The sequence below is a fragment of the Amia ocellicauda genome, chromosome 12, assembly GCF_036373705.1.
Source record: "Amia ocellicauda isolate fAmiCal2 chromosome 12, fAmiCal2.hap1, whole genome shotgun sequence".
Lineage (NCBI taxonomy): Eukaryota > Metazoa > Chordata > Actinopteri > Amiiformes > Amiidae > Amia > Amia ocellicauda.
The window spans coordinates 20,685,258-20,711,160 of NC_089861.1; the positions used below are offsets into that span (position 1 = coordinate 20,685,258).

General features: G+C 48.8%; 29 non-coding genes across 29 annotated transcripts; 16 read left to right on the plus strand and 13 right to left on the minus strand.

Moving 5' to 3' along the window:
* Nucleotides 1-216: 216 nt before the first annotated feature.
* Nucleotides 217-288, minus strand: trnam-cau (transfer RNA methionine (anticodon CAU)). The gene has a single exon. It is a non-coding gene; the product is annotated as a tRNA-Met (tRNA).
* A 259-nt stretch (nt 289-547) lies between these two features.
* trnak-cuu (transfer RNA lysine (anticodon CUU)) lies at nt 548-620 on the plus strand. The gene has a single exon. It is a non-coding gene; the product is annotated as a tRNA-Lys (tRNA).
* Nucleotides 621-1,369: 749 nt separating this feature from the next.
* trnak-cuu (transfer RNA lysine (anticodon CUU)) lies at nt 1,370-1,442 on the plus strand. The gene has a single exon. It is a non-coding gene; the product is annotated as a tRNA-Lys (tRNA).
* An 873-nt stretch (nt 1,443-2,315) lies between these two features.
* On the minus strand, nt 2,316-2,387 carry trnam-cau (transfer RNA methionine (anticodon CAU)). The gene has a single exon. It is a non-coding gene; the product is annotated as a tRNA-Met (tRNA).
* A 259-nt stretch (nt 2,388-2,646) lies between these two features.
* trnak-cuu (transfer RNA lysine (anticodon CUU)) lies at nt 2,647-2,719 on the plus strand. Its single transcript has one exon. It is a non-coding gene; the product is annotated as a tRNA-Lys (tRNA).
* Nucleotides 2,720-3,469: 750 nt separating this feature from the next.
* On the plus strand, nt 3,470-3,542 carry trnak-cuu (transfer RNA lysine (anticodon CUU)). The gene has a single exon. It is a non-coding gene; the product is annotated as a tRNA-Lys (tRNA).
* A 419-nt stretch (nt 3,543-3,961) lies between these two features.
* On the minus strand, nt 3,962-4,033 carry trnam-cau (transfer RNA methionine (anticodon CAU)). The gene has a single exon. It is a non-coding gene; the product is annotated as a tRNA-Met (tRNA).
* A 259-nt stretch (nt 4,034-4,292) lies between these two features.
* On the plus strand, nt 4,293-4,365 carry trnak-cuu (transfer RNA lysine (anticodon CUU)). The gene has a single exon. It is a non-coding gene; the product is annotated as a tRNA-Lys (tRNA).
* Nucleotides 4,366-4,784: 419 nt separating this feature from the next.
* Nucleotides 4,785-4,856, minus strand: trnam-cau (transfer RNA methionine (anticodon CAU)). The gene has a single exon. It is a non-coding gene; the product is annotated as a tRNA-Met (tRNA).
* A 259-nt stretch (nt 4,857-5,115) lies between these two features.
* Nucleotides 5,116-5,188, plus strand: trnak-cuu (transfer RNA lysine (anticodon CUU)). The gene has a single exon. It is a non-coding gene; the product is annotated as a tRNA-Lys (tRNA).
* Nucleotides 5,189-7,423: 2,235 nt separating this feature from the next.
* trnam-cau (transfer RNA methionine (anticodon CAU)) lies at nt 7,424-7,495 on the minus strand. Its single transcript has one exon. It is a non-coding gene; the product is annotated as a tRNA-Met (tRNA).
* Nucleotides 7,496-7,754: 259 nt separating this feature from the next.
* trnak-cuu (transfer RNA lysine (anticodon CUU)) lies at nt 7,755-7,827 on the plus strand. The gene has a single exon. It is a non-coding gene; the product is annotated as a tRNA-Lys (tRNA).
* Nucleotides 7,828-8,577: 750 nt separating this feature from the next.
* trnak-cuu (transfer RNA lysine (anticodon CUU)) lies at nt 8,578-8,650 on the plus strand. The gene has a single exon. It is a non-coding gene; the product is annotated as a tRNA-Lys (tRNA).
* Nucleotides 8,651-9,069: 419 nt separating this feature from the next.
* trnam-cau (transfer RNA methionine (anticodon CAU)) lies at nt 9,070-9,141 on the minus strand. The gene has a single exon. It is a non-coding gene; the product is annotated as a tRNA-Met (tRNA).
* Nucleotides 9,142-9,400: 259 nt separating this feature from the next.
* trnak-cuu (transfer RNA lysine (anticodon CUU)) lies at nt 9,401-9,473 on the plus strand. The gene has a single exon. It is a non-coding gene; the product is annotated as a tRNA-Lys (tRNA).
* A 419-nt stretch (nt 9,474-9,892) lies between these two features.
* On the minus strand, nt 9,893-9,964 carry trnam-cau (transfer RNA methionine (anticodon CAU)). The gene has a single exon. It is a non-coding gene; the product is annotated as a tRNA-Met (tRNA).
* Nucleotides 9,965-10,223: 259 nt separating this feature from the next.
* trnak-cuu (transfer RNA lysine (anticodon CUU)) lies at nt 10,224-10,296 on the plus strand. The gene has a single exon. It is a non-coding gene; the product is annotated as a tRNA-Lys (tRNA).
* Nucleotides 10,297-12,862: 2,566 nt separating this feature from the next.
* Nucleotides 12,863-12,935, plus strand: trnak-cuu (transfer RNA lysine (anticodon CUU)). The gene has a single exon. It is a non-coding gene; the product is annotated as a tRNA-Lys (tRNA).
* A 1,327-nt stretch (nt 12,936-14,262) lies between these two features.
* Nucleotides 14,263-14,334, minus strand: trnam-cau (transfer RNA methionine (anticodon CAU)). Its single transcript has one exon. It is a non-coding gene; the product is annotated as a tRNA-Met (tRNA).
* Nucleotides 14,335-14,593: 259 nt separating this feature from the next.
* trnak-cuu (transfer RNA lysine (anticodon CUU)) lies at nt 14,594-14,666 on the plus strand. Its single transcript has one exon. It is a non-coding gene; the product is annotated as a tRNA-Lys (tRNA).
* A 419-nt stretch (nt 14,667-15,085) lies between these two features.
* trnam-cau (transfer RNA methionine (anticodon CAU)) lies at nt 15,086-15,157 on the minus strand. The gene has a single exon. It is a non-coding gene; the product is annotated as a tRNA-Met (tRNA).
* A 259-nt stretch (nt 15,158-15,416) lies between these two features.
* Nucleotides 15,417-15,489, plus strand: trnak-cuu (transfer RNA lysine (anticodon CUU)). The gene has a single exon. It is a non-coding gene; the product is annotated as a tRNA-Lys (tRNA).
* Nucleotides 15,490-16,362: 873 nt separating this feature from the next.
* Nucleotides 16,363-16,434, minus strand: trnam-cau (transfer RNA methionine (anticodon CAU)). The gene has a single exon. It is a non-coding gene; the product is annotated as a tRNA-Met (tRNA).
* A 259-nt stretch (nt 16,435-16,693) lies between these two features.
* On the plus strand, nt 16,694-16,766 carry trnak-cuu (transfer RNA lysine (anticodon CUU)). Its single transcript has one exon. It is a non-coding gene; the product is annotated as a tRNA-Lys (tRNA).
* Nucleotides 16,767-18,547: 1,781 nt separating this feature from the next.
* On the minus strand, nt 18,548-18,619 carry trnam-cau (transfer RNA methionine (anticodon CAU)). The gene has a single exon. It is a non-coding gene; the product is annotated as a tRNA-Met (tRNA).
* Nucleotides 18,620-18,878: 259 nt separating this feature from the next.
* trnak-cuu (transfer RNA lysine (anticodon CUU)) lies at nt 18,879-18,951 on the plus strand. The gene has a single exon. It is a non-coding gene; the product is annotated as a tRNA-Lys (tRNA).
* A 5,867-nt stretch (nt 18,952-24,818) lies between these two features.
* trnal-caa (transfer RNA leucine (anticodon CAA)) lies at nt 24,819-24,890 on the minus strand. The gene has a single exon. It is a non-coding gene; the product is annotated as a tRNA-Leu (tRNA).
* A 259-nt stretch (nt 24,891-25,149) lies between these two features.
* Nucleotides 25,150-25,222, plus strand: trnak-cuu (transfer RNA lysine (anticodon CUU)). Its single transcript has one exon. It is a non-coding gene; the product is annotated as a tRNA-Lys (tRNA).
* A 419-nt stretch (nt 25,223-25,641) lies between these two features.
* On the minus strand, nt 25,642-25,713 carry trnam-cau (transfer RNA methionine (anticodon CAU)). The gene has a single exon. It is a non-coding gene; the product is annotated as a tRNA-Met (tRNA).
* Between the last annotated feature and the right edge of the window lie 190 nt (nt 25,714-25,903).

A 25,903-nucleotide genomic window follows, 5' to 3' on the forward strand; every position in this document is an offset into this window, starting at 1 on the left:
TGTTGAAAGACAGAAATACAGATAGATAGGGATAGATAGATAGATGGATGGATGGATGGATGGATGGATAAATATTCCTTCAGTCAGCGTGAGAAGCCTTTTACGATTGCTTAGAAAACGAACTGGCTGCTGCAGTTTTTCAAGTCCTCAAGTGCAGGTGAGGTCTCTGAGAGCATATGGCTTTCTGTTACGCAACGCAAAGGAATCTAAAAGTCATAGCAGAGAATGGTTTCGATCCATCGACCTCTGGGTTATGGGCCCAGCACGCTTCCGCTGCGCCACTCTGCTCACTTGCGGGAGCCGGCCTTCACGCAAAAGTGTCAATGATGTGCTCACGTCGAGCAGGCGCTCGTAGTTCGGCATGAACTGCAGCCTGTAACCCTCCCAAGAAGTCTTTGGACCAGAATAGACGATTTGAGCCGAAGCCTCCGGATGGTGAATGCAGGCACGGAAGTCGGAAAGTATTGGACGCCCGTGCGTCCGTCAAGTGGCCGCATTTCTTCTTGCAGACTCCGGCGGGCTGTCTTGCGCTGCGGCCCCCGCAGTGGCTCGGCTAGCTCAGTCGGTAGAGCATGAGACTCTTAATCTCAGGGTCGTGGGTTCGAGCCCCACGTTGGGCGCCTCCTCTGCTTGTTGCCTTTCTTTATGGTAAGGAAGTGTAGAGTGGCGAAGGGGACGGTAAAAGCCTGCTGGTTCAGGAAGCAGGCTGATGTGTGCACTTGTTGTCAGTTGAGACCAACGACTGTCAATGCTAGCTTCACCCAGAGCTGTGATTTGCCTCGTCCTAGCCTTTCGCAAAGGCACGAGTTTGCAGGCTACATTGACATTCACAAATGTTGAAAGACAGAAATACAGATAGATAGGGATAGATAGATAGATGGATGGATGGATAAATATTCCTTCAGTCAGCGTGAGAAGCCTTTTACGATTGCTTAGAAAACGAACTTGCTGCTGCAGTTTTTCAAGTCCTCAAGTGCAGGTGAGGTCTCTGAGAGCATATGGCTTTCTGTTACGCAACGCAAAGGAATCTAAAAGTCATAGCAGAGAATGGTTTCGATCCATCGACCTCTGGGTTATGGGTCCAGCACGCTTCCACTGCGCCACTCTGCTCACTTGCGGGAGCTGGCCTTCACGCAAAAGTGCCAATGATGTGCTCACGTCGAGCAGGCGCTCGTAGTTCAGCATGAACTGCAGCCTGTAACCCTCCCAAGAACTCTTTGGACCAGAATAGACGATTTGAGCCGAAGCCTCCGGATGGTGAATGCAGGCACGGAAGTCGGAAAGTATCGGACGCCCGTGCGTCCGTCAAGTGGCCGCATTTCCCCTTGCAGACTCCGGCGGGTTGTCTTGCTCTGCGGCCCCCCCAGTGGCCCGGCTAGCTCAGTCGGTAGAGCATGAGACTCTTAATCTCAGGGTCGTGGGTTCGAGCCCCACGTTGGGCGCCTCCTTCTGCTTGTTGCCTTTCTTTATGGTAAGGAAGTGTAGAGTGGCGAAGGGGACGGTAAAAGCCTGCTGGTTCAGGAAGCAGGCTGATGTGTGCACTTGTTGTCAGTTGAGACCAACGACTGTCAATGCTAGCTTCACCCAGAGCTGTGATTTGCCTCGTCCTAGCCTTTCGCAAAGGCACGAGTTTGCAGGCTACATTGACATTCACAAATGTTGAAAGACAGAAATACAGATAGATAGGGATAGATAGATAGATGGATGGATGGATAAATATTCCTTCAGTCAGCGTGAGAAGCCTTTTACGATTGCTTAGAAAACGAACTTGCTGCTGCAGTTTTTCAAGTCCTCAAGTGCAGGTGAGGTCTCTGAGAGCATATGGCTTTCTGTTACGCAACGCAAAGGAATCTAAAAGTCATAGCAGAGAATGGTTTCGATCCATCGACCTCTGGGTTATGGGTTGCTTGTTGCCTTTCTTTATGGTAAGGAAGTGTAGAGTGGTGAAGGGGACGGTAAAAGCCTGCTGGTTCAGGAAGCAGGCTGATGTGTGCACTTGTTGTCAGTTGAGACCAACGACTGTCAATGCTAGCTTCACCCAGAGCTGTGATTTGCCTCGTCCTAGCCTTTCGCAAAGGCACGAGTTTGCAGGCTACATTGACATTCACAAATGTTGAAAGACAGAAATACAGATAGATAGGGATAGATAGATAGATGGATGGATGGATAAATATTCCTTCAGTCAGCGTGAGAAGCCTTTTACGATTGCTTAGAAAACGAACTTGCTGCTGCAGTTTTTCAAGTCCTCAAGTGCAGGTGAGGTCTCTGAGAGCATATGGCTTTCTGTTACGCAACGCAAAGGAATCTAAAAGTCATAGCAGAGAATGGTTTCGATCCATCGACCTCTGGGTTATGGGCCCAGCACGCTTCCGCTGCGCCACTCTGCTCACTTGTGGGAGCTGGCCTTCACGCAAAAGTGCCAATGATGTGCTCACGTCGAGCAGGCGCTCGTAGTTCGGCATGAACTGCAGCCTGTAACCCTCCCAAGAACTCTTTGGACCAGAATAGACGATTTGAGCCGAAGCCTCCGGATGGTGAATGCAGGCACGGAAGTCGGAAAGTATCGGACGCCCGTGCGTCCGTCAAGTGGCCGCATTTCCCCTTGCAGACTCCGGCGGGTTGTCTTGCTCTGCGGCCCCCCCAGTGGCCCGGCTAGCTCAGTCGGTAGAGCATGAGACTCTTAATCTCAGGGTCGTGGGTTCGAGCCCCACGTTGGGCGCCTCCTTCTGCTTGTTGCCTTTCTTTATGGTAAGGAAGTGTAGAGTGGCGAAGGGGACGGTAAAAGCCTGCTGGTTCAGGAAGCAGGCTGATGTGTGCACTTGTTGTCAGTTGAGACCAACGACTGTCAATGCTAGCTTCACCCAGAGCTGTGATTTGCCTCGTCCTAGCCTTTCGCAAAGGCACGAGTTTGCAGGCTACATTGACATTCACAAATGTTGAAAGACAGAAATACAGATAGATAGGGATAGATAGATAGATGGATGGATGGATAAATATTCCTTCAGTCAGCGTGAGAAGCCTTTTACGATTGCTTAGAAAACGAACTTGCTGCTGCAGTTTTTCAAGTCCTCAAGTGCAGGTGAGGTCTCTGAGAGCATATGGCTTTCTGTTACGCAACGCAAAGGAATCTAAAAGTCATAGCAGAGAATGGTTTCGATCCATCGACCTCTGGGTTATGGGTCCAGCACGCTTCCACTGCGCCACTCTGCTCACTTGCGGGAGCTGGCCTTCACGCAAAAGTGCCAATGATGTGCTCACGTCGAGCAGGCGCTCGTAGTTCAGCATGAACTGCAGCCTGTAACCCTCCCAAGAACTCTTTGGACCAGAATAGACGATTTGAGCCGAAGCCTCCGGATGGTGAATGCAGGCACGGAAGTCGGAAAGTATCGGACGCCCGTGCGTCCGTCAAGTGGCCGCATTTCCCCTTGCAGACTCCGGCGGGTTGTCTTGCTCTGCGGCCCCCCCAGTGGCCCGGCTAGCTCAGTCGGTAGAGCATGAGACTCTTAATCTCAGGGTCGTGGGTTCGAGCCCCACGTTGGGCGCCTCCTTCTGCTTGTTGCCTTTCTTTATGGTAAGGAAGTGTAGAGTGGCGAAGGGGACGGTAAAAGCCTGCTGGTTCAGGAAGCAGGCTGATGTGTGCACTTGTTGTCAGTTGAGACCAACGACTGTCAATGCTAGCTTCACCCAGAGCTGTGATTTGCCTCGTCCTAGCCTTTCGCAAAGGCACGAGTTTGCAGGCTACATTGACATTCACAAATGTTGAAAGACAGAAATACAGATAGATAGGGATAGATAGATAGATGGATGGATGGATAAATATTCCTTCAGTCAGCGTGAGAAGCCTTTTACGATTGCTTAGAAAACGAACTTGCTGCTGCAGTTTTTCAAGTCCTCAAGTGCAGGTGAGGTCTCTGAGAGCATATGGCTTTCTGTTACGCAACGCAAAGGAATCTAAAAGTCATAGCAGAGAATGGTTTCGATCCATCGACCTCTGGGTTATGGGCCCAGCACGCTTCCGCTGCGCCACTCTGCTCACTTGTGGGAGCTGGCCTTCACGCAAAAGTGCCAATGATGTGCTCACGTCGAGCAGGCGCTCGTAGTTCGGCATGAACTGCAGCCTGTAACCCTCCCAAGAACTCTTTGGACCAGAATAGACGATTTGAGCCGAAGCCTCCGGATGGTGAATGCAGGCACGGAAGTCGGAAAGTATCGGACGCCCGTGCATCCGTCAAGTGGCCGCATTTCCCCTTGCAGACTCCGGCGGGTTGTCTTGCTCTGCGGCCCCCCCAGTGGCCCGGCTAGCTCAGTCGGTAGAGCATGAGACTCTTAATCTCAGGGTCGTGGGTTCGAGCCCCACGTTGGGCGCCTCCTTCTGCTTGTTGCCTTTCTTTATGGTAAGGAAGTGTAGAGTGGCGAAGGGGACGGTAAAAGCCTGCTGGTTCAGGAAGCAGGCTGATGTGTGCACTTGTTGTCAGTTGAGACCAACGACTGTCAATGCTAGCTTCACCCAGAGCTGTGATTTGCCTCATCCTAGCCTTTCGCAAAGGCACGAGTTTGCAGGCTACATTGACATTCACAAATGTTGAAAGACAGAAATACAGATAGATAGGGATAGATAGATAGATGGATGGATGGATAAATATTCCTTCAGTCAGCGTGAGAAGCCTTTTACGATTGCTTAGAAAACGAACTTGCTGCTGCAGTTTTTCAAGTCCTCAAGTGCAGGTGAGGTCTCTGAGAGCATATGGCTTTCTGTTACGCAACGCAAAGGAATCTAAAAGTCATAGCAGAGAATGGTTTCGATCCATCGACCTCTGGGTTATGGGCCCAGCACGCTTCCACTGCGCCACTCTGCTCACTTGCGGGAGCTGGCCTTCACGCAAAAGTGCCAATGATGTGCTCACGTCGAGCAGGCGCTCGTAGTTCAGCATGAACTGCAGCCTGTAACCCTCCCAAGAACTCTTTGGACCAGAATAGACGATTTGAGCCGAAGCCTCCGGATGGTGAATGCAGGCACGGAAGTCGGAAAGTATCGGACGCCCGTGCGTCCGTCAAGTGGCCGCATTTCCCCTTGCAGACTCCGGCGGGTTGTCTTGCTCTGCGGCCCCCCCAGTGGCCAGGCTAGCTCAGTCGGTAGAGCATGAGACTCTTAATCTCAGGGTCGTGGGTTCGAGCCCCACGTTGGGCGCCTCCTTCTGCTTGTTGCCTTTCTTTATGGTAAGGAAGTGTAGAGTGGCGAAGGGGACGGTAAAAGCCTGCTGGTTCAGGAAGCAGGCTGATGTGTGCACTTGTTGTCAGTTGAGACCAACGACTGTCAATGCTAGCTTCACCCAGAGCTGTGATTTGCCTCGTCCTAGCCTTTCGCAAAGGCACGAGTTTGCAGGCTACATTGACATTCACAAATGTTGAAAGACAGAAATACAGATAGATAGGGATAGATAGATAGATGGATGGATGGATAAATATTCCTTCAGTCAGCGTGAGAAGCCTTTTACGATTGCTTAGAAAACGAACTTGCTGCTGCAGTTTTTCAAGTCCTCAAGTGCAGGTGAGGTCTCTGAGAGCATATGGCTTTCTGTTACGCAACGCAAAGGAATCTAAAAGTCATAGCAGAGAATGGTTTCGATCCATCGACCTCTGGGTTATGGGTTGCTTGTTGCCTTTCTTTATGGTAAGGAAGTGTAGAGTGGTGAAGGGGACGGTAAAAGCCTGCTGGTTCAGGAAGCAGGCTGATGTGTGCACTTGTTGTCAGTTGAGACCAACGACTGTCAATGCTAGCTTCACCCAGAGCTGTGATTTGCCTCGTCCTAGCCTTTCGCAAAGGCACGAGTTTGCAGGCTACATTGACATTCACAAATGTTGAAAGACAGAAAAACAGATAGATAGGGATAGATAGATAGATGGATGGATGGATAAATATTCCTTCAGTCAGCGTGAGAAGCCTTTTACGATTGCTTAGAAAACGAACTTGCTGCTGCAGTTTTTCAAGTCCTCAAGTGCAGGTGAGGTCTCTGAGAGCATATGGCTTTCTGTTACGCAACGCAAAGGAATCTAAAAGTCATAGCAGAGAATGGTTTCGATCCATCGACCTCTGGGTTATGGGTTGCTTGTTGCCTTTCTTTATGGTAAGGAAGTGTAGAGTGGCGAAGGGGACGGTAAAAGCCTGCTGGTTCAGGAAGCAGGCTGATGTGTGCACTTGTTGTCAGTTGAGACCAACGACTGTCAATGCTAGCTTCACCCAGAGCTGTGATTTGCCTCGTCCTAGCCTTTCGCAAAGGCACGAGTTTGCAGGCTACATTGACAATCACAAATGTTGAAAGACAGAAATACAGATAGATAGGGATAGATAGATAGATGGATGGATGGATAAATATTCCTTCAGTCAGCGTGAGAAGCCTTTTACGATTGCTTAGAAAACGAACTTGCTGCTGCAGTTTTTCAAGTCCTCAAGTGCAGGTGAGGTCTCTGAGAGCATATGGCTTTCTGTTACGCAACGCAAAGGAATCTAAAAGTCATAGCAGAGAATGGTTTCGATCCATCGACCTCTGGGTTATGGGTTGCTTGTTGCCTTTCTTTATGGTAAGGAAGTGTAGAGTGGTGAAGGGGACGGTAAAAGCCTGCTGGTTCAGGAAGCAGGCTGATGTGTGCACTTGTTGTCAGTTGAGACCAACGACTGTCAATGCTAGCTTCACCCAGAGCTGTGATTTGCCTCGTCCTAGCCTTTCGCAAAGGCACGAGTTTGCAGGCTACATTGACATTCACAAATGTTGAAAGACAGAAATACAGATAGATAGGGATAGATAGATAGATGGATGGATGGATAAATATTCCTTCAGTCAGCGTGAGAAGCCTTTTACGATTGCTTAGAAAACGAACTTGCTGCTGCAGTTTTTCAAGTCCTCAAGTGCAGGTGAGGTCTCTGAGAGCATATGGCTTTCTGTTACGCAACGCAAAGGAATCTAAAAGTCATAGCAGAGAATGGTTTCGATCCATCGACCTCTGGGTTATGGGTTGCTTGTTGCCTTTCTTTATGGTAAGGAAGTGTAGAGTGGTGAAGGGGACGGTAAAAGCCTGCTGGTTCAGGAAGCAGGCTGATGTGTGCACTTGTTGTCAGTTGAGACCAACGACTGTCAATGCTAGCTTCACCCAGAGCTGTGATTTGCCTCGTCCTAGCCTTTCGCAAAGGCACGAGTTTGCAGGCTACATTGACATTCACAAATGTTGAAAGACAGAAATACAGATAGATAGGGATAGATAGATAGATGGATGGATGGATAAATATTCCTTCAGTCAGCGTGAGAAGCCTTTTACGATTGCTTAGAAAACGAACTTGCTGCTGCAGTTTTTCAAGTCCTCAAGTGCAGGTGAGGTCTCTGAGAGCATATGGCTTTCTGTTACGCAACGCAAAGGAATCTAAAAGTCATAGCAGAGAATGGTTTCGATCCATCGACCTCTGGGTTATGGGCCCAGCACGCTTCCGCTGCGCCACTCTGCTCACTTGTGGGAGCTGGCCTTCACGCAAAAGTGCCAATGATGTGCTCACGTCGAGCAGGCGCTCGTAGTTCGGCATGAACTGCAGCCTGTAACCCTCCCAAGAACTCTTTGGACCAGAATAGACGATTTGAGCCGAAGCCTCCGGATGGTGAATGCAGGCACGGAAGTCGGAAAGTATCGGACGCCCGTGCGTCCGTCAAGTGGCCGCATTTCCCCTTGCAGACTCCGGCGGGTTGTCTTGCTCTGCGGCCCCCCCAGTGGCCCGGCTAGCTCAGTCGGTAGAGCATGAGACTCTTAATCTCAGGGTCGTGGGTTCGAGCCCCACGTTGGGCGCCTCCTTCTGCTTGTTGCCTTTCTTTATGGTAAGGAAGTGTAGAGTGGCGAAGGGGACGGTAAAAGCCTGCTGGTTCAGGAAGCAGGCTGATGTGTGCACTTGTTGTCAGTTGAGACCAACGACTGTCAATGCTAGCTTCACCCAGAGCTGTGATTTGCCTCGTCCTAGCCTTTCGCAAAGGCACGAGTTTGCAGGCTACATTGACATTCACAAATGTTGAAAGACAGAAATACAGATAGATAGGGATAGATAGATAGATGGATGGATGGATAAATATTCCTTCAGTCAGCGTGAGAAGCCTTTTACGATTGCTTAGAAAACGAACTTGCTGCTGCAGTTTTTCAAGTCCTCAAGTGCAGGTGAGGTCTCTGAGAGCATATGGCTTTCTGTTACGCAACGCAAAGGAATCTAAAAGTCATAGCAGAGAATGGTTTCGATCCATCGACCTCTGGGTTATGGGTCCAGCACGCTTCCACTGCGCCACTCTGCTCACTTGCGGGAGCTGGCCTTCACGCAAAAGTGCCAATGATGTGCTCACGTCGAGCAGGCGCTCGTAGTTCAGCATGAACTGCAGCCTGTAACCCTCCCAAGAACTCTTTGGACCAGAATAGACGATTTGAGCCGAAGCCTCCGGATGGTGAATGCAGGCACGGAAGTCGGAAAGTATCGGACGCCCGTGCGTCCGTCAAGTGGCCGCATTTCCCCTTGCAGACTCCGGCGGGTTGTCTTGCTCTGCGGCCCCCCCAGTGGCCCGGCTAGCTCAGTCGGTAGAGCATGAGACTCTTAATCTCAGGGTCGTGGGTTCGAGCCCCACGTTGGGCGCCTCCTTCTGCTTGTTGCCTTTCTTTATGGTAAGGAAGTGTAGAGTGGCGAAGGGGACGGTAAAAGCCTGCTGGTTCAGGAAGCAGGCTGATGTGTGCACTTGTTGTCAGTTGAGACCAACGACTGTCAATGCTAGCTTCACCCAGAGCTGTGATTTGCCTCGTCCTAGCCTTTCGCAAAGGCACGAGTTTGCAGGCTACATTGACATTCACAAATGTTGAAAGACAGAAATACAGATAGATAGGGATAGATAGATAGATGGATGGATGGATAAATATTCCTTCAGTCAGCGTGAGAAGCCTTTTACGATTGCTTAGAAAACGAACTTGCTGCTGCAGTTTTTCAAGTCCTCAAGTGCAGGTGAGGTCTCTGAGAGCATATGGCTTTCTGTTACGCAACGCAAAGGAATCTAAAAGTCATAGCAGAGAATGGTTTCGATCCATCGACCTCTGGGTTATGGGCCCAGCACGCTTCCGCTGCGCCACTCTGCTCACTTGTGGGAGCTGGCCTTCACGCAAAAGTGCCAATGATGTGCTCACGTCGAGCAGGCGCTCGTAGTTCGGCATGAACTGCAGCCTGTAACCCTCCCAAGAACTCTTTGGACCAGAATAGACGATTTGAGCCGAAGCCTCCGGATGGTGAATGCAGGCACGGAAGTCGGAAAGTATCGGACGCCCGTGCATCCGTCAAGTGGCCGCATTTCCCCTTGCAGACTCCGGCGGGTTGTCTTGCTCTGCGGCCCCCCCAGTGGCCCGGCTAGCTCAGTCGGTAGAGCATGAGACTCTTAATCTCAGGGTCGTGGGTTCGAGCCCCACGTTGGGCGCCTCCTTCTGCTTGTTGCCTTTCTTTATGGTAAGGAAGTGTAGAGTGGCGAAGGGGACGGTAAAAGCCTGCTGGTTCAGGAAGCAGGCTGATGTGTGCACTTGTTGTCAGTTGAGACCAACGACTGTCAATGCTAGCTTCACCCAGAGCTGTGATTTGCCTCATCCTAGCCTTTCGCAAAGGCACGAGTTTGCAGGCTACATTGACATTCACAAATGTTGAAAGACAGAAATACAGATAGATAGGGATAGATAGATAGATGGATGGATGGATAAATATTCCTTCAGTCAGCGTGAGAAGCCTTTTACGATTGCTTAGAAAACGAACTTGCTGCTGCAGTTTTTCAAGTCCTCAAGTGCAGGTGAGGTCTCTGAGAGCATATGGCTTTCTGTTACGCAACGCAAAGGAATCTAAAAGTCATAGCAGAGAATGGTTTCGATCCATCGACCTCTGGGTTATGGGCCCAGCACGCTTCCACTGCGCCACTCTGCTCACTTGCGGGAGCTGGCCTTCACGCAAAAGTGCCAATGATGTGCTCACGTCGAGCAGGCGCTCGTAGTTCAGCATGAACTGCAGCCTGTAACCCTCCCAAGAACTCTTTGGACCAGAATAGACGATTTGAGCCGAAGCCTCCGGATGGTGAATGCAGGCACGGAAGTCGGAAAGTATCGGACGCCCGTGCGTCCGTCAAGTGGCCGCATTTCCCCTTGCAGACTCCGGCGGGTTGTCTTGCTCTGCGGCCCCCCCAGTGGCCAGGCTAGCTCAGTCGGTAGAGCATGAGACTCTTAATCTCAGGGTCGTGGGTTCGAGCCCCACGTTGGGCGCCTCCTTCTGCTTGTTGCCTTTCTTTATGGTAAGGAAGTGTAGAGTGGCGAAGGGGACGGTAAAAGCCTGCTGGTTCAGGAAGCAGGCTGATGTGTGCACTTGTTGTCAGTTGAGACCAACGACTGTCAATGCTAGCTTCACCCAGAGCTGTGATTTGCCTCGTCCTAGCCTTTCGCAAAGGCACGAGTTTGCAGGCTACATTGACATTCACAAATGTTGAAAGACAGAAATACAGATAGATAGGGATAGATAGATAGATGGATGGATGGATAAATATTCCTTCAGTCAGCGTGAGAAGCCTTTTACGATTGCTTAGAAAACGAACTTGCTGCTGCAGTTTTTCAAGTCCTCAAGTGCAGGTGAGGTCTCTGAGAGCATATGGCTTTCTGTTACGCAACGCAAAGGAATCTAAAAGTCATAGCAGAGAATGGTTTCGATCCATCGACCTCTGGGTTATGGGTTGCTTGTTGCCTTTCTTTATGGTAAGGAAGTGTAGAGTGGTGAAGGGGACGGTAAAAGCCTGCTGGTTCAGGAAGCAGGCTGATGTGTGCACTTGTTGTCAGTTGAGACCAACGACTGTCAATGCTAGCTTCACCCAGAGCTGTGATTTGCCTCGTCCTAGCCTTTCGCAAAGGCACGAGTTTGCAGGCTACATTGACATTCACAAATGTTGAAAGACAGAAAAACAGATAGATAGGGATAGATAGATAGATGGATGGATGGATAAATATTCCTTCAGTCAGCGTGAGAAGCCTTTTACGATTGCTTAGAAAACGAACTTGCTGCTGCAGTTTTTCAAGTCCTCAAGTGCAGGTGAGGTCTCTGAGAGCATATGGCTTTCTGTTACGCAACGCAAAGGAATCTAAAAGTCATAGCAGAGAATGGTTTCGATCCATCGACCTCTGGGTTATGGGTTGCTTGTTGCCTTTCTTTATGGTAAGGAAGTGTAGAGTGGCGAAGGGGACGGTAAAAGCCTGCTGGTTCAGGAAGCAGGCTGATGTGTGCACTTGTTGTCAGTTGAGACCAACGACTGTCAATGCTAGCTTCACCCAGAGCTGTGATTTGCCTCGTCCTAGCCTTTCGCAAAGGCACGAGTTTGCAGGCTACATTGACAATCACAAATGTTGAAAGACAGAAATACAGATAGATAGGGATAGATAGATAGATGGATGGATGGATAAATATTCCTTCAGTCAGCGTGAGAAGCCTTTTACGATTGCTTAGAAAACGAACTTGCTGCTGCAGTTTTTCAAGTCCTCAAGTGCAGGTGAGGTCTCTGAGAGCATATGGCTTTCTGTTACGCAACGCAAAGGAATCTAAAAGTCATAGCAGAGAATGGTTTCGATCCATCGACCTCTGGGTTATGGGTTGCTTGTTGCCTTTCTTTATGGTAAGGAAGTGTAGAGTGGTGAAGGGGACGGTAAAAGCCTGCTGGTTCAGGAAGCAGGCTGATGTGTGCACTTGTTGTCAGTTGAGACCAACGACTGTCAATGCTAGCTTCACCCAGAGCTGTGATTTGCCTCGTCCTAGCCTTTCGCAAAGGCACGAGTTTGCAGGCTACATTGACATTCACAAATGTTGAAAGACAGAAATACAGATAGATAGGGATAGATAGATAGATGGATGGATGGATAAATATTCCTTCAGTCAGCGTGAGAAGCCTTTTACGATTGCTTAGAAAACGAACTTGCTGCTGCAGTTTTTCAAGTCCTCAAGTGCAGGTGAGGTCTCTGAGAGCATATGGCTTTCTGTTACGCAACGCAAAGGAATCTAAAAGTCATAGCAGAGAATGGTTTCGATCCATCGACCTCTGGGTTATGGGTTGCTTGTTGCCTTTCTTTATGGTAAGGAAGTGTAGAGTGGCGAAGGGGACGGTAAAAGCCTGCTGGTTCAGGAAGCAGGCTGATGTGTGCACTTGTTGTCAGTTGAGACCAACGACTGTCAATGCTAGCTTCACCCAGAGCTGTGATTTGCCTCGTCCTAGCCTTTCGCAAAGGCACGAGTTTGCAGGCTACATTGACATTCACAAATGTTGAAAGACAGAAATACAGATAGATAGGGATAGATAGATAGATGGATGGATGGATAAATATTCCTTCAGTCAGCGTGAGAAGCCTTTTACGATTGCTTAGAAAACGAACTTGCTGCTGCAGTTTTTCAAGTCCTCAAGTGCAGGTGAGGTCTCTGAGAGCATATGGCTTTCTGTTACGCAACGCAAAGGAATCTAAAAGTCATAGCAGAGAATGGTTTCGATCCATCGACCTCTGGGTTATGTGCCCAGCACGCTTCCGCTGCGGCACTCTGCTCATTTGTGGGACCTGGCCTTCACGCAAAAGTGCCAATGATGTGCTCACGTCGAGCAGGCGCTCGTAGTTCGGCATGAACTGCAGCCTGTAACCCTCCCAAGAACTCTTTGGACCAGAATAGACGATTTGAGCCGAAGCCTCCGGATGGTGAATGCAGGCACGGAAGTCGGAAAGTATCGGACGCCCGTGCGTCCGTCAAGTGGCCGCATTTCCCCTTGCAGACTCCGGCGGGTTGTCTTGCTCTGCGGCCCCCCCAGTGGCCCGGCTAGCTCAGTCGGTAGAGCATGAGACTCTTAATCTCAGGGTCGTGGGTTCGAGCCCCACGTTGGGCGCCTCCTTCTGCTTGTTGCCTTTCTTTATGGTAAGGAAGTGTAGAGTGGCGAAGGGGACGGTAAAAGCCTGCTGGTTCAGGAAGCAGGCTGATGTGTGCACTTGTTGTCAGCTGAGACCAACGACTGTCAATGCTAGCTTCACCCAGAGCTGTGATTTGCCTCGTCCTAGCCTTTCGCAAAGGCACGAGTTTGCAGGCTACATTGACATTCACAAATGTTGAAAGACAGAAATACAGATAGATAGGGATAGATAGATAGATGGATGGATGGATAAATATTCCTTCAGTCAGCGTGAGAAGCCTTTTACGATTGCTTAGAAAACGAACTTGCTGCTGCAGTTTTTCAAGTCCTCAAGTGCAGGTGAGGTCTCTGAGAGCATATGGCTTTCTGTTACGCAACGCAAAGGAATCTAAAAGTCATAGCAGAGAATGGTTTCGATCCATCGACCTCTGGGTTATGGGTTGCTTGTTGCCTTTCTTTATGGTAAGGAAGTGTAGAGTGGCGAAGGGGACGGTAAAAGCCTGCTGGTTCAGGAAGCAGGCTGATGTGTGCACTTGTTGTCAGTTGAGACCAACGACTGTCAATGCTAGCTTCACCCAGAGCTGTGATTTGCCTCGTCCTAGCCTTTCGCAAAGGCACGAGTTTGCAGGCTACATTGACATTCACAAATGTTGAAAGACAGAAATACAGATAGATAGGGATAGATAGATAGATGGATGGATGGATAAATATTCCTTCAGTCAGCGTGAGAAGCCTTTTACGATTGCTTAGAAAACGAACTTGCTGCTGCAGTTTTTCAAGTCCTCAAGTGCAGGTGAGGTCTCTGAGAGCATATGGCTTTCTGTTACGCAACGCAAAGGAATCTAAAAGTCATAGCAGAGAATGGTTTCGATCCATCGACCTCTGGGTTATGGGTTGCTTGTTGCCTTTCTTTATGGTAAGGAAGTGTAGAGTGGTGAAGGGGACGGTAAAAGCCTGCTGGTTCAGGAAGCAGGCTGATGTGTGCACTTGTTGTCAGTTGAGACCAACGACTGTCAATGCTAGCTTCACCCAGAGCTGTGATTTGCCTCGTCCTAGCCTTTCGCAAAGGCACGAGTTTGCAGGCTACATTGACATTCACAAATGTTGAAAGACAGAAATACAGATAGATAGGGATAGATAGATAGATGGATGGATGGATAAATATTCCTTCAGTCAGCGTGAGAAGCCTTTTACGATTGCTTAGAAAACGAACTTGCTGCTGCAGTTTTTCAAGTCCTCAAGTGCAGGTGAGGTCTCTGAGAGCATATGGCTTTCTGTTACGCAACGCAAAGGAATCTAAAAGTCATAGCAGAGAATGGTTTCGATCCATCGACCTCTGGGTTATGGGCCCAGCACGCTTCCGCTGCGCCACTCTGCTCACTTGTGGGAGCTGGCCTTCACGCAAAAGTGCCAATGATGTGCTCACGTCGAGCAGGCGCTCGTAGTTCGGCATGAACTGCAGCCTGTAACCCTCCCAAGAACTCTTTGGACCAGAATAGACGATTTGAGCCGAAGCCTCCGGATGGTGAATGCAGGCACGGAAGTCGGAAAGTATCGGACGCCCGTGCGTCCGTCAAGTGGCCGCATTTCCCCTTGCAGACTCCGGCGGGTTGTCTTGCTCTGCGGCCCCACCAGTGGCCCGGCTAGCTCAGTCGGTAGAGCATGAGACTCTTAATCTCAGGGTCGTGGGTTCGAGCCCCACGTTGGGCGCCTCCTTCTGCTTGTTGCCTTTCTTTATGGTAAGGAAGTGTAGAGTGGCGAAGGGGACGGTAAAAGCCTGCTGGTTCAGGAAGCAGGCTGATGTGTGCACTTGTTGTCAGTTGAGACCAACGACTGTCAATGCTAGCTTCACCCAGAGCTGTGATTTGCCTCGTCCTAGCCTTTCGCAAAGGCACGAGTTTGCAGGCTACATTGACATTCACAAATGTTGAAAGACAGAAATACAGATAGATAGGGATAGATAGATAGATGGATGGATGGATAAATATTCCTTCAGTCAGCGTGAGAAGCCTTTTACGATTGCTTAGAAAACGAACTTGCTGCTGCAGTTTTTCAAGTCCTCAAGTGCAGGTGAGGTCTCTGAGAGCATATGGCTTTCTGTTACGCAACGCAAAGGAATCTAAAAGTCATAGCAGAGAATGGTTTCGATCCATCGACCTCTGGGTTATGGGCCCAGCACGCTTCCGCTGCGCCACTCTGCTCACTTGTGGGAGCTGGCCTTCACGCAAAAGTGCCAATGATGTGCTCACGTCGAGCAGGCGCTCGTAGTTCGGCATGAACTGCAGCCTGTAACCCTCCCAAGAACTCTTTGGACCAGAATAGACGATTTGAGCCGAAGCCTCCGGATGGTGAATGCAGGCACGGAAGTCGGAAAGTATCGGACGCCCGTGCGTCCGTCAAGTGGCCGCATTTCCCCTTGCAGACTCCGGCGGGTTGTCTTGCTCTGCGGCCCCCCCAGTGGCCCGGCTAACTCAGTCGGTAGAGCATGAGACTCTTAATCTCAGGGTCGTGGGTTCGAGCCCCACGTTGGGCGCCTCCTTCTGCTTGTTGCCTTTCTTTATGGTAAGGAAGTGTAGAGTGGCGAAGGGGACGGTAAAAGCCTGCTGGTTCAGGAAGCAGGCTGATGTGTGCACTTGTTGTCAGTTGAGACCAACGACTGTCAATGCTAGCTTCACCCAGAGCTGTGATTTGCCTCGTCCTAGCCTTTCGCAAAGGCACGAGTTTGCAGGCTACATTGACATTCACAAATGTTGAAAGACAGAAATACAGATAGATAGGGATAGATAGATAGATGGATGGATGGATAAATATTCCTTCAGTCAGCGTGAGAAGCCTTTTACGATTGCTTAGAAAACGAACTTGCTGCTGCAGTTTTTCAAGTCCTCAAGTGCAGGTGAGGTCTCTGAGAGCATATGGCTTTCTGTTACGCAACGCAAAGGAATCTAAAAGTCATAGCAGAGAATGGTTTCGATCCATCGACCTCTGGGTTATGGGTTGCTTGTTGCCTTTCTTTATGGTAAGGAAGTGTAGAGTGGCGAAGGGGACGGTAAAAGCCTGCTGGTTCAGGAAGCAGGCTGATGTGTGCACTTGTTGTCAGTTGAGACCAACGACTGTCAATGCTAGCTTCACCCAGAGCTGTGATTTGCCTCGTCCTAGCCTTTCGCAAAGGCACGAGTTTGCAGGCTACATTGACATTCACAAATGTTGAAAGACAGAAATACAGATAGATAGGGATAGATAGATAGATGGATGGATGGATAAATATTCCTTCAGTCAGCGTGAGAAGCCTTTTACGATTGCTTAGAAAACGAACTTGCTGCTGCAGTTTTTCAAGTCCTCAAGTGCAGGTGAGGTCTCTGAGAGCATATGGCTTTCTGTTACGCAACGCAAAGGAATCTAAAAGTCATAGCAGAGAATGGTTTCGATCCATCGACCTCTGGGTTATGGGCCCAGCACGCTTCCGCTGCGCCACTCTGCTCACTTGTGGGAGCTGGCCTTCACGCAAAAGTGCCAATGATGTGCTCACGTCGAGCAGGCGCTCGTAGTTCAGCATGAACTGCAGCCTGTAACCCTCCCAAGAACTCTTTGGACCAGAATAGACGATTTGAGCCGAAGCCTCCGGATGGTGAATGCAGGCACGGAAGTCGGAAAGTATCGGACGCCCGTGCGTCCGTCAAGTGGCCGCATTTCCCCTTGCAGACTCCGGCGGGTTGTCTTGCTCTGCGGCCCCCCCAGTGGCCCGGCTAGCTCAGTCGGTAGAGCATGAGACTCTTAATCTCAGGGTTGTGGGTTCGAGCCCCACGTTGGGCGCCTCCTTCTGCTTGTTGCCTTTCTTTATGGTAAGGAAGTGTAGAGTGGCGAAGGGGACGGTAAAAGCCTGCTGGTTCAGGAAGCAGGCTGATGTGTGCACTTGTTGTCAGTTGAGACCAACGACTGTCAATGCTAGCTTCACCCAGAGCTGTGATTTGCCTCGTCCTAGCCTTTCGCAAAGGCACGAGTTTGCAGGCTACATTGACATTCACAAATGTTGAAAGACAGAAATACAGATAGATAGGGATAGATAGATAGATGGATGGATGGATAAATATTCCTTCAGTCAGCGTGAGAAGCCTTTTACGATTGCTTAGAAAACGAACTTGCTGCTGCAGTTTTTCAAGTCCTCAAGTGCAGGTGAGGTCTCTGAGAGCATATGGCTTTCTGTTACGCAACGCAAAGGAATCTAAAAGTCATAGCAGAGAATGGTTTCGATCCATCGACCTCTGGGTTATGGGTTGCTTGTTGCCTTTCTTTATGGTAAGGAAGTGTAGAGTGGCGAAGGGGACGGTAAAAGCCTGCTGGTTCAGGAAGCAGGCTGATGTGTGCACTTGTTGTCAGTTGAGACCAACGACTGTCAATGCTAGCTTCACCCAGAGCTGTGATTTGCCTCGTCCTAGCCTTTCGCAAAGGCACGAGTTTGCAGGCTACATTGACATTCACAAATGTTGAAAGACAGAAATACAGATAGATAGGGATAGATAGATAGATGGATGGATGGATAAATATTCCTTCAGTCAGCGTGAGAAGCCTTTTACGATTGCTTAGAAAACGAACTTGCTGCTGCAGTTTTTCAAGTCCTCAAGTGCAGGTGAGGTCTCTGAGAGCATATGGCTTTCTGTTACGCAACGCAAAGGAATCTAAAAGTCATAGCAGAGAATGGTTTCGATCCATCGACCTCTGGGTTATGGGTTGCTTGTTGCCTTTCTTTATGGTAAGGAAGTGTAGAGTGGCGAAGGGGACGGTAAAAGCCTGCTGGTTCAGGAAGCAGGCTGATGTGTGCACTTGTTGTCAGTTGAGACCAACGACTGTCAATGCTAGCTTCACCCAGAGCTGTGATTTGCCTCGTCCTAGCCTTTCGCAAAGGCACGAGTTTGCAGGCTACATTGACATTCACAAATGTTGAAAGACAGAAATACAGATAGATAGGGATAGATAGATAGATGGATGGATGGATAAATATTCCTTCAGTCAGCGTGAGAAGCCTTTTACGATTGCTTAGAAAACGAACTTGCTGCTGCAGTTTTTCAAGTCCTCAAGTGCAGGTGAGGTCTCTGAGAGCATATGGCTTTCTGTTACGCAACGCAAAGGAATCTAAAAGTCATAGCAGAGAATGGTTTCGATCCATCGACCTCTGGGTTATGGGTTGCTTGTTGCCTTTCTTTATGGTAAGGAAGTGTAGAGTGGCGAAGGGGACGGTAAAAGCCTGCTGGTTCAGGAAGCAGGCTGATGTGTGCACTTGTTGTCAGTTGAGACCAACGACTGTCAATGCTAGCTTCACCCAGAGCTGTGATTTGCCTCGTCCTAGCCTTTCGCAAAGGCACGAGTTTGCAGGCTACATTGACATTCACAAATGTTGAAAGACAGAAATACAGATAGATAGGGATAGATAGATAGATGGATGGATGGATAAATATTCCTTCAGTCAGCGTGAGAAGCCTTTTACGATTGCTTAGAAAACGAACTTGCTGCTGCAGTTTTTCAAGTCCTCAAGTGCAGGTGAGGTCTCTGAGAGCATATGGCTTTCTGTTACGCAACGCAAAGGAATCTAAAAGTCATAGCAGAGAATGGTTTCGATCCATCGACCTCTGGGTTATGGGCCCAGCACGCTTCCGCTGCGCCACTCTGCTCACTTGTGGGAGCTGGCCTTCACGCAAAAGTGCCAATGATGTGCTCACGTCGAGCAGGCGCTCGTAGTTCAGCATGAACTGCAGCCTGTAACCCTCCCAAGAACTCTTTGGACCAGAATAGACGATTTGAGCCGAAGCCTCCGGATGGTGAATGCAGGCACGGAAGTCGGAAAGTATCGGACGCCCGTGCGTCCGTCAAGTGGCCGCATTTCCCCTTGCAGACTCCGGCGGGTTGTCTTGCTCTGCGGCCCCCCCAGTGGCCCGGCTAGCTCAGTCGGTAGAGCATGAGACTCTTAATCTCAGGGTTGTGGGTTCGAGCCCCACGTTGGGCGCCTCCTTCTGCTTGTTGCCTTTCTTTATGGTAAGGAAGTGTAGAGTGGCGAAGGGGACGGTAAAAGCCTGCTGGTTCAGGAAGCAGGCTGATGTGTGCACTTGTTGTCAGTTGAGACCAACGACTGTCAATGCTAGCTTCACCCAGAGCTGTGATTTGCCTCGTCCTAGCCTTTCGCAAAGGCACGAGTTTGCAGGCTACATTGACATTCACAAATGTTGAAAGACAGAAATACAGATAGATAGGGATAGATAGATAGATGGATGGATGGATAAATATTCCTTCAGTCAGCGTGAGAAGCCTTTTACGATTGCTTAGAAAACGAACTTGCTGCTGCAGTTTTTCAAGTCCTCAAGTGCAGGTGAGGTCTCTGAGAGCATATGGCTTTCTGTTACGCAACGCAAAGGAATCTAAAAGTCATAGCAGAGAATGGTTTCGATCCATCGACCTCTGGGTTATGGGTTGCTTGTTGCCTTTCTTTATGGTAAGGAAGTGTAGAGTGGCGAAGGGGACGGTAAAAGCCTGCTGGTTCAGGAAGCAGGCTGATGTGTGCACTTGTTGTCAGTTGAGACCAACGACTGTCAATGCTAGCTTCACCCAGAGCTGTGATTTGCCTCGTCCTAGCCTTTCGCAAAGGCACGAGTTTGCAGGCTACATTGACATTCACAAATGTTGAAAGACAGAAATACAGATAGATAGGGATAGATAGATAGATGGATGGATGGATAAATATTCCTTCAGTCAGCGTGAGAAGCCTTTTACGATTGCTTAGAAAACGAACTTGCTGCTGCAGTTTTTCAAGTCCTCAAGTGCAGGTGAGGTCTCTGAGAGCATATGGCTTTCTGTTACGCAACGCAAAGGAATCTAAAAGTCATAGCAGAGAATGGTTTCGATCCATCGACCTCTGGGTTATGGGTTGCTTGTTGCCTTTCTTTATGGTAAGGAAGTGTAGAGTGGCGAAGGGGACGGTAAAAGCCTGCTGGTTCAGGAAGCAGGCTGATGTGTGCACTTGTTGTCAGTTGAGACCAACGACTGTCAATGCTAGCTTCACCCAGAGCTGTGATTTGCCTCGTCCTAGCCTTTCGCAAAGGCACGAGTTTGCAGGCTACATTGACATTCACAAATGTTGAAAGACAGAAATACAGATAGATAGGGATAGATAGATAGATGGATGGATGGATAAATATTCCTTCAGTCAGCGTGAGAAGCCTTTTACGATTGCTTAGAAAACGAACTTGCTGCTGCAGTTTTTCAAGTCCTCAAGTGCAGGTGAGGTCTCTGAGAGCATATGGCTTTCTGTTACGCAACGCAAAGGAATCTAAAAGTCATAGCAGAGAATGGTTTCAATCCATCGACCTCTGGGTTATGGGTTGCTTGTTGCCTTTCTTTATGGTAAGGAAGTGTAGAGTGGCGAAGGGGACGGTAAAAGCCTGCTGGTTCAGGAAGCAGGCTGATGTGTGCACTTGTTGTCAGTTGAGACCAACGACTGTCAATGCTAGCTTCACCCAGAGCTGTGATTTGCCTCGTCCTAGCCTTTCGCAAAGGCACGAGTTTGCAGGCTACATTGACATTCACAAATGTTGAAAGACAGAAATACAGATAGATAGGGATAGATAGATAGATGGATGGATGGATAAATATTCCTTCAGTCAGCGTGAGAAGCCTTTTACGATTGCTTAGAAAACGAACTTGCTGCTGCAGTTTTTCAAGTCCTCAAGTGCAGGTGAGGTCTCTGAGAGCATATGGCTTTCTGTTACGCAACGCAAAGGAATCTAAAAGTCATAGCAGAGAATGGTTTTGATCCATCGACCTCTGGGTTATGGGTTGCTTGTTGCCTTTCTTTATGGTAAGGAAGTGTAGAGTGGTAAAGGGGACGGTAAAAGCCTGCTGGTTCAGGAAGCAGGCTGATGTGTGCACTTGTTGTCAGTTGAGACCAACGACTGTCAATGCTAGCTTCACCCAGAGCTGTGATTTGCCTCGTCCTAGCCTTTCGCAAAGGCACGAGTTTGCAGGCTACATTGACATTCACAAATGTTGAAAGACAGAAATACAGATAGATAGGGATAGATAGATAGATGGATGGATGGATAAATATTCCTTCAGTCAGCGTGAGAAGCCTTTTACGATTGCTTAGAAAACGAACTTGCTGCTGCAGTTTTTCAAGTCCTCAAGTGCAGGTGAGGTCTCTGAGAGCATATGGCTTTCTGTTACGCAACGCAAAGGAATCTAAAAGTCATAGCAGAGAATGGTTTCGATCCATCGACCTCTGGGTTATGGGTTGCTTGTTGCCTTTCTTTATGGTAAGGAAGTGTAGAGTGGCGAAGGGGACGGTAAAAGCCTGCTGGTTCAGGAAGCAGGCTGATGTGTGCACTTGTTGTCAGTTGAGACCAACGACTGTCAATGCTAGCTTCACCCAGAGCTGTGATTTGCCTCGTCCTAGCCTTTCGCAAAGGCACGAGTTTGCAGGCTACATTGACATTCACAAATGTTGAAAGACAGAAATACAGATAGATAGGGATAGATAGATAGATGGATGGATGGATAAATATTCCTTCAGTCAGCGTGAGAAGCCTTTTACGATTGCTTAGAAAACGAACTTGCTGCTGCAGTTTTTCAAGTCCTCAAGTGCAGGTGAGGTCTCTGAGATCATATGGCTTTCTGTTACGCAACGCAAAGGAATCTAAAAGTCATAGCAGAGAATGGTTTCGATCCATCGACCTCTGGGTTATGGGTTGCTTGTTGCCTTTCTTTATGGTAAGGAAGTGTAGAGTGGCGAAGGGGACGGTAAAAGCCTGCTGGTTCAGGAAGCAGGCTGATGTGTGCACTTGTTGTCAGTTGAGACCAACGACTGTCAATGCTAGCTTCACCCAGAGCTGTGATTTGCCTCGTCCTAGCCTTTCGCAAAGGCACGAGTTTGCAGGCTACATTGACATTCACAAATGTTGAAAGACAGAAATACAGATAGATAGGGATAGATAGATAGATGGATGGATGGATAAATATTCCTTCAGTCAGCGTGAGAAGCCTTTTACGATTGCTTAGAAAACGAACTTGCTGCTGCAGTTTTTCAAGTCCTCAAGTGCAGGTGAGGTCTCTGAGAGCATATGGCTTTCTGTTACGCAACGCAAAGGAATCTAAAAGTCATAGCAGAGAATGGTTTCGATCCATCGACCTCTGGGTTATGGGTTGCTTGTTGCCTTTCTTTATGGTAAGGAAGTGTAGAGTGGCGAAGGGGACGGTAAAAGCCTGCTGGTTCAGGAAGCAGGCTGATGTGTGCACTTGTTGTCAGTTGAGACCAACGACTGTCAATGCTAGCTTCACCCAGAGCTGTGATTTGCCTCGTCCTAGCCTTTCGCAAAGGCACGAGTTTGCAGGCTACATTGACATTCACAAATGTTGAAAGACAGAAATACAGATAGATAGGGATAGATAGATAGATGGATGGATGGATAAATATTCCTTCAGTCAGCGTGAGAAGCCTTTTACGATTGCTTAGAAAACGAACTTGCTGCTGCAGTTTTTCAAGTCCTCAAGTGCAGGTGAGGTCTCTGAGAGCATATGGCTTTCTGTTACGCAACGCAAAGGAATCTAAAAGTCATAGCAGAGAATGGTTTCGATCCATCGACCTCTGGGTTATGGGTTGCTTGTTGCCTTTCTTTATGGTAAGGAAGTGTAGAGTGGCGAAGGGGACGGTAAAAGCCTGCTGGTTCAGGAAGCAGGCTGATGTGTGCACTTGTTGTCAGTTGAGACCAACGACTGTCAATGCTAGCTTCACCAAGAGCTGTGATTTGCCTCGTCCTAGCCTTTCGCAAAGGCACGAGTTTGCAGGCTACATTGACATTCACAAATGTTGAAAGACAGAAATACAGATAGATAGGGATAGATAGATAGATGGATGGATGGATAAATATTCCTTCAGTCAGCGTGAGAAGCCTTTTACGATTGCTTAGAAAACGAACTTGCTGCTGCAGTTTTTCAAGTCCTCAAGTGCAGGTGAGGTCTCTGAGAGCATATGGCTTTCTGTTACGCAACGCAAAGGAATCTAAAAGTCATAGCAGAGAATGGTTTCGATCCATCGACCTCTGGGTTATGGGTTGCTTGTTGCCTTTCTTTATGGTAAGGAAGTGTAGAGTGGCGAAGGGGACGGTAAAAGCCTGCTGGTTCAGGAAGCAGGCTGATGTGTGCACTTGTTGTCAGTTGAGACCAACGACTGTCAATGCTAGCTTCACCCAGAGCTGTGATTTGCCTCGTCCTAGCCTTTCGCAAAGGCACGAGTTTGCAGGCTACATTGACATTCACAAATGTTGAAAGACAGAAATACAGATAGATAGGGATAGATAGATAGATGGATGGATGGATAAATATTCCTTCAGTCAGCGTGAGAAGCCTTTTACGATTGCTTAGAAAACGAACTTGCTGCTGCAGTTTTTCAAGTCCTCAAGTGCAGGTGAGGTCTCTGAGAGCATATGGCTTTCTGTTACGCAACGCAAAGGAATCTAAAAGTCATAGCAGAGAATGGTTTCGATCCATCGACCTCTGGGTTATGGGTTGCTTGTTGCCTTTCTTTATGGTAAGGAAGTGTAGAGTGGCGAAGGGGACGGTAAAAGCCTGCTGGTTCAGGAAGCAGGCTGATGTGTGCACTTGTTGTCAGTTGAGACCAACGACTGTCAATGCTAGCTTCACCCAGAGCTGTGATTTGCCTCGTCCTAGCCTTTCGCAAAGGCACGAGTTTGCAGGCTACATTGACATTCACAAATGTTGAAAGACAGAAATACAGATAGATAGGGATAGATAGATAGATGGATGGATGGATAAATATTCCTTCAGTCAGCGTGAGAAGCCTTTTACGATTGCTTAGAAAACGAACTTGCTGCTGCAGTTTTTCAAGTCCTCAAGTGCAGGTGAGGTCTCTGAGAGCATATGGCTTTCTGTTACGCAACGCAAAGGAATCTAAAAGTCATAGCAGAGAATGGTTTCGATCCATCGACCTCTGGGTTATGGGTTGCTTGTTGCCTTTCTTTATGGTAAGGAAGTGTAGAGTGGCGAAGGGGACGGTAAAAGCCTGCTGGTTCAGGAAGCAGGCTGATGTGTGCACTTGTTGTCAGTTGAGACCAACGACTGTCAATGCTAGCTTCACCCAGAGCTGTGATTTGCCTCGTCCTAGCCTTTCGCAAAGGCACGAGTTTGCAGGCTACATTGACATTCACAAATGTTGAAAGACAGAAATACAGATAGATAGGGATAGATAGATAGATGGATGGATGGATAAATATTCCTTCAGTCAGCGTGAGAAGCCTTTTACGATTGCTTAGAAAACGAACTTGCTGCTGCAGTTTTTCAAGTCCTCAAGTGCAGGTGAGGTCTCTGAGAGCATATGGCTTTCTGTTACGCAACGCAAAGGAATCTAAAAGTCATAGCAGAGAATGGTTTCGATCCATCGACCTCTGGGTTATGGGTTGCTTGTTGCCTTTCTTTATGGTAAGGAAGTGTAGAGTGGCGAAGGGGACGGTAAAAGCCTGCTGGTTCAGGAAGCAGGCTGATGTGTGCACTTGTTGTCAGTTGAGACCAACGACTGTCAATGCTAGCTTCACCCAGAGCTGTGATTTGCCTCGTCCTAGCCTTTCGCAAAGGCACGAGTTTGCAGGCTACATTGACATTCACAAATGTTGAAAGACAGAAATACAGATAGATAGGGATAGATAGATAGATGGATGGATGGATAAATATTCCTTCAGTCAGCGTGAGAAGCCTTTTACGATTGCTTAGAAAACGAACTTGCTGCTGCAGTTTTTCAAGTCCTCAAGTGCAGGTGAGGTCTCTGAGAGCATATGGCTTTCTGTTACGCAACGCAAAGGAATCTAAAAGTCATAGCAGAGAATGGTTTCGATCCATCGACCTCTGGGTTTTGGGCCCAGCACGCTTCCGCTGCGCCACTCTGCTCACTTGTGGGAGCTGGCCTTCACGCAAAAGTGCCAATGATGTGCTCACGTCGAGCAGGCGCTCGTAGTTCGGCATGAACTGCAGCCTGTAACCCTCCCAAGAACTCTTTGGACCAGAATAGACGATTTGAGCCGAAGCCTCCGGATGGTGAATGCAGGCACGGTAGTCGGAAAGTATCGGACGCCCGTGCGTCCGTCAAGTGGCCGCATTTCCCCTTGCAGACTCCGGCGGGTTGTCTTGCTCTGCGGCCCCCCCAGTGGCCCGGCTAGCTCAGTCGGTAGAGCATGAGACTCTTAATCTCAGGGTCGTGGGTTCGAGCCCCACGTTGGGCGTCTCCTTCTGCTTGTTGCCTTTCTTTATGGTAAGGAAGTGTAGAGTGGCGAAGGGGACGGTAAAAGCCTGCTGGTTCAGGAAGCAGGCTGATGTGTGCACTTGTTGTCAGTTGAGACCAACGACTGTCAATGCTAGCTTCACCCAGAGCTGTGATTTGCCTCGTCCTAGCCTTTCGCAAAGGCACGAGTTTGCAGGCTACATTGACATTCACAAATGTTGAAAGACAGAAATACAGATAGATAGGGATAGATAGATAGATGGATGGATGGATAAATATTCCTTCAGTCAGCGTGAGAAGCCTTTTACGATTGCTTAGAAAACGAACTTGCTGCTGCAGTTTTTCAAGTCCTCAAGTGCAGGTGAGGTCTCTGAGAGCATATGGCTTTCTGTTACGCAACGCAAAGGAATCTAAAAGTCATAGCAGAGAATGGTTTCGATCCATCGACCTCTGGGTTATGGGCCCAGCACGCTTCCGCTGCGCCACTCTGCTCACTTGTGGGAGCTGGCCTTCACGCAAAAGTGCCAATGATGTGCTCACGTCGAGCAGGCGCTCGTAGTTCGGCATGAACTGCAGCCTGTAACCCTCCCAAGAACTCTTTGGACCAGAATAGACGATTTGAGCCGAAGCCTCCGGATGGTGAATGCAGGCACGGAAGTCGGAAAGTATCGGACGCCCGTGC